Source organism: Oryx dammah, unplaced genomic scaffold (assembly GCF_014754425.2).
Source record: "Oryx dammah isolate SB20612 unplaced genomic scaffold, SCBI_Odam_1.1 HiC_scaffold_10, whole genome shotgun sequence".
In the NCBI taxonomy this organism is placed as follows: domain Eukaryota; kingdom Metazoa; phylum Chordata; class Mammalia; order Artiodactyla; family Bovidae; genus Oryx; species Oryx dammah.
Genome location: NW_024070194.1, coordinates 42,248,172 through 42,256,582, shown reverse-complemented (window position 1 = coordinate 42,256,582; position 8,411 = coordinate 42,248,172). Strand labels below are relative to the sequence as shown.

Sequence of the window (8,411 nt, the reverse complement as noted above, 5' to 3'; positions counted from 1 at the left end):
GGAAGAAAAGTTATGACCAACCTAGACAGCATATTGAAAAGCACAGACATTACTTTGCCGACAAATGTCTGTCTAGTCAAAACTATGGTTTTTCCAGTCGTCATGTATGGGTGTGAATGTTGGACCATAAAGAAAGCTGAGTGCTGAAGAACTGATACTTTTGAACTGTGGTGCTGGAGAAGACTCTTGAGAGTCCCTTGGACTGCAAGGAGATCCAACTAGTCTATCCTAAAGGAAATCAGTCATGAATATTCATTGGAAGGACTGATGCTGAAGCTGAAACTCCAATAGTTTGGCCACCTCATGCGAAGACCTGACTCACTGGAAAAGACCCTGATGCTGGGAAAGTTTGAAGGCAGAAGGAGAAGGGAACGACAGAGGATGAGATGGTCGGATGGCATCACTGACTCGATGGACATGAGTCTGAGCAATCTCCAGGAGTTGGTGATGGACAGGGAAGCCTGGCAGGCTGCAGTCCATGGGGTTGCAAAGAGTTGGGGACGACTGAGCAACTGAACTGCCTGACTGTGTTTCGTTCATCTGATCATCAGGGCAGCCTTAGGCAATAGACACTGTCATGGCAGCAGTCCTAGAAACATTAAGACCACGACCAGGGAGGCTGAAGAATGTGCCCAAGCAGTGACTGATGCTCAGAGGATAGGAGTGCAGACAGTCTGGGTCCAGAGCCCCCACTCTCACCTCTGTGCTCTGACACATTGAAAAGGAGAACAAACCTGATAGACCACTTTGTAACTTTTTTTTTTCCATTTCATGATATGTCTTGGATATTTTTTCAATTCCTTACATAGAGATATAACTCATTTTTAAAATTACAAGCTAATATTCCATAGCATCAATGAATGCTAATTTACTTTGCCATTCGACATCCATGGATGTTTAGGTTGATTCCAGTCTTTTATTATTATAAACTTACAAAAAATATTCTTGTATACTTTTGTGTGTGTAATGTGGCAGCATCTCTAATTGACATACCTAAAAGCGAAATGTTGGGCTGGGGGAAGGTATATGACATTTTAATAAATGCTGCTAAATTTCCATCCAGGAAGACTTTGCCAGCATTTCCAACAACCAACATTATTTGTTATCTTTTTTTTTTTGAAAAGAGTAGGAAAGATCCCAAAGCAATAGTTGATAGTTTTAATTTGCATTGTGCTAATTATATCAGAGTTCATTTTTACCATTTGTCTATTGATTTGTAGAGATTCTAGATATATTCTGGACACTAATTCTATACATGTAACATATATTAACACATTTTCTCATTCTGTTATTCTGTTTCTTATTCTGTTATCTGTTTTTCATTAACAGATATCTGTTAATCTGTTGACTTTTATTATTCCACAGTTTTAATTTTATTTATTTATTTTGGCCATGCTGTGAGGCACACAGAATCTTAGTTCCCCAGGAATTGAACCCTGCCTCCTGCAGTGGAAACATGGGATTCTAACCACTGGACCACACGGAAGTCCCCACACTGTTTTAAAGGTTTATGAGAACAGATCTTTTCTGTGTTTTTTATACTGCTTAAGGAATTCTTTCTTACTGGTTGTAACTGGACATTTTATTATAACACAATTGCATTGAGATTTATTTATTTACTTGCTTATTTATATGCAGGTGTTACTCTGGAATTTATTAATGTTTATAGTGAAGGTATACTATGCTTTATGCTATTCAATTTCCCAATCCTATTTATTGAATAATTCTTTTGCTCTTCACTGATTTGGAATACTATTTTACCATTCATTTAATAAACATTACTTATTTTCTGATAATTGTAGTAAAATTAGCAAATAAAAAGTACAGAGGAGACAAAAATTATCATAGTATATTAAACTATTGTGTAGTTTTTCGATGATTTCTCCCCAACCTGGTTATTACTTTTTTAAAATATAAATTTATTTATTTTAATTGGAGGTTAATTACTTTACAATATTGTATTGGTTTTGCCATATATCAACATGAATCCACCACAGGTATACACGTGTTCCCCATCCTGAACACCCCTCCCTTCTCCTTCCCCGTACCATCCCTCTGGGTCATCTCAGTGAACCAGCCCCAAGCATCCAGTGTTATGCATCGAACCTGGACTGGCGATTCATTTCATATATGATATTATACGTGTTTCAGTGCCATTCTCCCAAATCATCCCACCCTCTCCCTCTCCCACAGAGTCCAAAAGACTGTTCTATACATCTGTGTCTCTTTTGCTGTCTCGCATACAGGGTTATCGTTACCATCTTTCTAAATTCCATATATATGGGTTAATATACTGTATTGGTGTTGGTTATTACTTTGTATAGCTGACTTTTACCCTGTCACTTCTTACCATATAGTAAACATTTTCATATATCATTAACTAAGTAATTAAAACAACAGTGGAATACTATGTCTGGTATCAAATTAGCAGAGACTTCTAAAAACACAATACTTAGAGGTGGTGAAACTGGAGATTGATTGGACTTGACAATGCTGCTGGTAGCAACTTTTTGTGCAAATGCTCTGGAAAAAAAAAATGATAAGATAGTTGAAGAGTATTGCAGTATTCGTGTGCCCTGATCTAATAGTTTACTTGCAAGATATGTATCCAAAGGGACTAACCAGAGATGGAATCAAAGATTAATATGTAATCTGTTGAAGGTATTTTTGTAAGACTAAAAATAATGAAAACCCTAAACTGTCCAACAAGGAGGATGGTTAGCTGAGGTGCATTGACTCAATGCAGTGAGTGCAGTGGGCCTGGTGGGGTGGCCATTGGTACCCTCTGCCACATGCTATCAGCTCCCACCTCCCTGACACAGGGGAGGCTGGCGCTGTCTGGAGCCCTAGTGTCTGGCAATGAGTCATGAGCACAAGTGACATGAGTCACTTCCAGGCCAGAATATTTAACTGCCAAAAGGAAACACTCCAGGGTTAGCAAGGAGACCAGCAATGTTTGAAACAACATGCTGAGAGATGATAATCAGCAAACAACTTCTGCTAGCCATGTTACAGGAAGAACAAACAAATCTGACTAGATGTTAGATTTGTTTCTTTTACTTTATTTATATTTTTTTAAATCACTAAGTCTAAGTCTTTTAGAAATTTTATTTATTTAATTTTGGCTGCTCTGGCTCTCGTTGCTATGCCAACCTTCTCTAGTTGCTGTGAGCTACTCTCGAGTGAAGGTGCACAGGCTTCCCATTGCGGTGACTTCTCCCCTTAGGGAGAGCAAGCTCTAGGATGTGGGTTCAGTAGTTGTGGTGCATGGGCTCAGCTGCCCAGCAGCATGTAGAATCCTTCTGGACCAGGGTTCGAACCCATGTCACTGGTACTGGCAGGTGGGTTTCCAACCACTGGACCACCAGGGAAGTCCTGTTTCTTTTACTTTAAACTTTGCTTCCTATTGCTTTGTTCATTAAAAGACATAATGGCTTTCCTCGGGGAACCCTGCCCCTCTGCTTGAAGGTTAAATGAAAAGTGCCTTTGTTCAAGGAGACACCCTGACCCTGTCCACTTGTAAATGGCTGCAAGAAAGGACAAATTAACACACCCCCTCTGAAAGAAATGGGAATACCAGACCACCTGACTTGCCTCTTGAGAAACTGATATGCAGGTCAGGAAGCAACAGTTAGAACTGGACGTGGAACAACAGACTGGTTCCAAATAGGAAAAGGAGTACGTCAAGGCTGTATATTGTCACCCTGCTTATTTAACTTATATACAGAGTACATCATGAGAAACGCTGGGTTGGAGGAAGCACAAGCTGGAATCAAGATTGCCGGGAGAAATATCAATAACCTCAGATATACAGATGACAGTACCCTTATGGCAGAAAGTGAAGAGGAACTAAAAAGCCTCTTGATGAAAGTGAAAGAGGAGAGTGAAAAAGTTGGCTTAAAGCTCAACATTCAGAAAACGAAGATCATGGCATCTGGTCCCATCACTTCATGGCAAATAGATGGGGAAACAGTGGAAACAGTGTCAGACTTTATTTTTTTGAGCTCCAAAATCACTGCAGATGGTGACTGCAGCCATTAAATTAAAAGACACTTACGCCTTGAAAGGAAAGTTATGACCAACCTAGATAGCATATTGAAAAGCAGAGACATTACTTTGTCAACAAAGGTCCGTCTAGTCAAGGTTATGGTTTTTCCAGTGGTCGTGTATAGATGTGAGAGTTGGACTGTGAAGAAAGCTTAGCGCCAAAGAGTTGATGCTTTTGAACTGTGGTGTTGGAGAAGACTCTTGAGAGTCCCTTGGACTGCAAGGAGATCCAATCAGTCCATCCTAAAGGAAATCAGTCCTGAATATTCATTGGAAGGACTGATGTTAAAACTGAAACTCCAGTACTTTGGCCACCTCATGCGAAGAGCTGACTCATTGGAAAAGACCCTGATGCTGGGAGGGATTGGGGGCAGGAGGAGAAGGGGACGACAGAGGATGAGATGGCTGGATGGCATCACCAATTCGATGGACATGAGTTTGAGTGAACTCTGGGAGTTGGTGATGGACAAGGAAGCCTGGTGTGCTGCAATTCATGGGGTTGCAAAGAGTTGGACACGACTGAGCAACTGAACTGAACTGAACTGAACTCCTCGATGCTGGCCAAGCCAAGGGATATTTGGCAAGATTAATGGCCTTTTTACTTCCTCACCTACTCCTCCTCTGTGTTCTGTAAAAGAAACTGGCATCCAGATTCCATTAGATTATTTTTCGAGACACTAGTCTGCCATCTTATCAGTCTGCTGGCTTTCCATATAAAGTCATTATTCCTTACCTCCATACCTGTTTGCTGACATACTGGCCTGTTGTGTGGTGAGCAGAGTGAGCGTGGACTTGGTAACAATGAGAAATGGAAATATTGATTAAGTAAGTAAAGTCACTCAGTCGTGTCCGACTTTTTGTGACCCCGTGGACTGCAGCCCACCAGGCTCCTCAGTCCATGGGATTCTCCAGGCAAGAATACTGGAGTGGGTTGCCATTTCCTTCTCCAGGGGATCTTCCCGACCCAGGGATCGAACCCGGGTCTCCTGCATTGGAGGCAGACGCTTTAACCTCTGAGCCACCAGGGAAGCCCTAAATTGATTAAAACAAGCATATTTTATTGCTAAACAACAGCTTTTAGCCATGGATTCATACAGACAAGAAAAGGTTCACAAAATAATAACTGGAAAAACAAGATTAAAAACATATTATCCACATACAAAATCAATTTTGCTTCTATGTTTGCTTGTGTATTGTCTGTAGAAAATAATGTAACAAACACTAAAAAAAAAATAAAAAACAACCACCCAAAAGTTAAGTTTTTACCTTTGGGTATTGGGTTTACTGATTTTAAATTTCTTACATTTATTCTGTATTTTCTAAAGCAATTGTATATTATTTTATTATTATAAAGCCTGTTTTTTAGATCTTGTAAGCATACTTTGTAATGGTTATATAATATGTCAATATATAAATAAATTTAGCCTCTTCTTGTTGAATGTAAGTTATAGTTTTCCATTGTCTTCATGAGATAGTGATTATCACTGTGTGTAATTTTTAACTTGTGGATCAATTCTTCCCAAAGTATTGATGGTAAAGTTAATTACATTTACTCACATTAAACATTGTTTCACTGCCAGACTTTTAGGGATATTCACTCTGCTTATGATCACTGTGGATCCCAACATTAATTAGCCCTAAACTTCTGTGTTTTAAGGAAGCATTGTATCAAAATACAATTTTTAGCATGGCCTTTTTTTTTTTTTAACACTATGTTGTCTTTTCAAATGCAGACAGGGCTAGGATTATAATCATCCTATCTTCACACCACTTAACAACATCTATGGCTTTATAGTATGGTAACCTCCATTAATATAGATGGTGTAATTTGGAGATCAAGAGCAGTGGCTTTGAAATAACAAGAGCCTTAAATTTAAACCCTAGCTCTGCCACTTCAGAGCTCAGGGACTTTGAGAAATTCATGTATGTTCTCTGGGACTTAAGGTCTCTGCTGGTGAACTTGGGGACATACTAGTAGCCACAGCATAGAAATCTAGTGAGGATTAATTGAACTATATGACAGTTTTAGCATAAGCTATATTATGCTAAACAGAGCATGAGGTCAGCAAATGATAGCCAATATTATTGTTGTTTAAAGGCACATTTCTATAAAATGTTGTTTAGAAAAATTGGGGGTAGGAAAAGAGTAGAGCTATGGAATCCAGAACAACTTGATTTTAATCAAAGGACAGATTATTTAGGGGCAAATCTCTGTAGCATTTTGTTGTCCTGTTTTTTGGTGAATTCATCTGCCTCGATTCCCAATACCTTGTTCATATTACTGATTTCAAAGTGTCTTAATCTCCATTCTTTCCCCCACCAACAGCAGCCCCACATCCTCACTCTAAATATGAGCTGGAAGACAGTGACAACTGATACTGTCAGACCTTCTCTATATCAGCAGAAAGCCACCTTTCCCCACTGCCCTAGCTGGTCCCCAGGACTTCACATTTCTGCAAACCATCAGCTCAGCCCAAAGGAGCAATTTCTGCAATTAAAATCTACAAGACAGTTAGGATCTGGGAACTCCATGGGGAGTTTCATCCTTTCTAAGTATGAAATAGAGCTTCTCTGATCAGGCTAGGACTACTCTACTTCAAGTGTTGGAAAGGAAATGATCTTTTAAAAGGTGAAATAGGCAAAAATGGCAAAATCTCTTCTGGTTTTTCCTGGGGACTTTTGAGGCATTTCCCCAAAGATCCCTGGTTAGCTCCATAACTTTTCAAGACCTGTTCATTGTGCCAGAGAAGGAAATGTACCTACGATTGCTCTTTGGGGTAGTATTTAAGTCAAGACTAGATTTCAAGCTCCACTGAAGCGCAACATTTTGCATTTTTGAAGAAGAAAATTTTGCTGGTAAAAATGCTATTTTTCTTATAGCACGATCCATAAACATGCTTTGACAACTTTCAAAATGGCTTAAAAGTTGGCTTATACTTCCAAATGTACCTAATCACATCTATTCTTTTTTAGATCTATTTAAATGTTCCTTACCATGAACTGAAATTCCCCATCATTTCCCGTTATTCCTTCTCACATAGGCAGACTTCATTTTAATGTGCTTTGCTTTACTGCACTTTGCAAATACTGCGTTTTTGACAAATTGAAGGTCTTGTGGCAGCCCTGCCTTGAACAAAGCTATTGGCTCCATTTTCCCAACAGCATCTGCTTGCTTCGTGGCTCTGTGCCACATTGTGGCACTTCTTGCAATATCTCAAACTTTTCTATTTTTACGGGGATCTGAGATCAGTGGGGCTTCCCAGGTGGCTCTAGTGGTAAAGAACTCACTTGCCAAAGCAGGAGACATAGAGACGCAGGTTCAGTCCCTGGGTCAGGAAGATCCCCTGGAGGAGGTCGTGGCAACCCACTCCAGTATTCCACGGACAGAGGAGCCTTGAGGATTACAGTCCATGGGGTCTCAAAGAGTCGGACGTGACTGAAGAGACTTAGCACAGCACGGCACATGATGAATTTTAATTGTCACTTCAAAAACTGTAAGAAAAAAAAACCAGAAATACTGCAATGGGTCATATTTTACTTCATTGTTGAAATGATCATTGAATACGATACATTTTCATTGACTAAGGGAGATTTACTTTTCATGTAACTCCATATGAATAGTGTACTTCTATATTTAGTGGAATTCTCCTTTTCCACAGATGTTGCTTTTGGACTTCCACAATTGGAGAACAAAGATGAGAAAAAAGTGTTTTCCTGCTTTCTGTTGGCTCATTTATCCTTGCTGTGACACAGTAGTGTTACCAGCAACAGAATCTTCTCTGTTTGCTTAGGAAATGCACCTGCCAACCTTGCCTGGGCATGATGGACCGTAAACCACTCTGGTCCATGGGCTTCTCCTTGTGTCTGCTGGATTCTGTTGCTGTGCCCTGGACTGACCACTGACACTCTGAGCTTCTCTTCCTCATATACCTCTGACATCACTTCTCAGGGCTGGGATGACCCCAGGCTCCCTCAGCAGCCCCTGCAAACACCTGGACCCATCCTCACTGTCACCTCCATAAAATGAAAAACATAGCCCTTGCCTTGATGTTGCCCAGAGCCCCAGCAACTTCCTGGAACATTTTAACAAACAGGAATGAGAACCGGTGTTGTTCTCAGCATTCTGTACACCTTAACTCATTTAATTCTTGTACTAATCCTGTGCGTCTTATTATCATCCCCATGTTATGGGTGTGGAAATGAGGGACAGAGAAGGTAAGAAAATTGCCTGTGGTCACACAGCAGTAGGTGGAAGGAGCCAGGAACCCCAGGTTCCATGAATTAAAAAAAAATTTTTTTTAAAATTTGTTGGAGTGTAATTGTTTTGCAATGTTGTGTTAGCTTCTGTTGCACATCAAGTGAAT

At 40.0% G+C, this 8,411-nt stretch overlaps 1 non-coding gene across 1 annotated transcript; it reads right to left on the bottom strand.

The window, feature by feature from the left end:
- Positions 1–5,003: 5,003 nt before the first annotated feature.
- TRNAW-CCA lies at positions 5,004–5,075 on the bottom strand. Its single transcript has one exon. It is a non-coding gene; the product is annotated as a tRNA-Trp (tRNA).
- Positions 5,076–8,411: the final 3,336 nt, after the last annotated feature.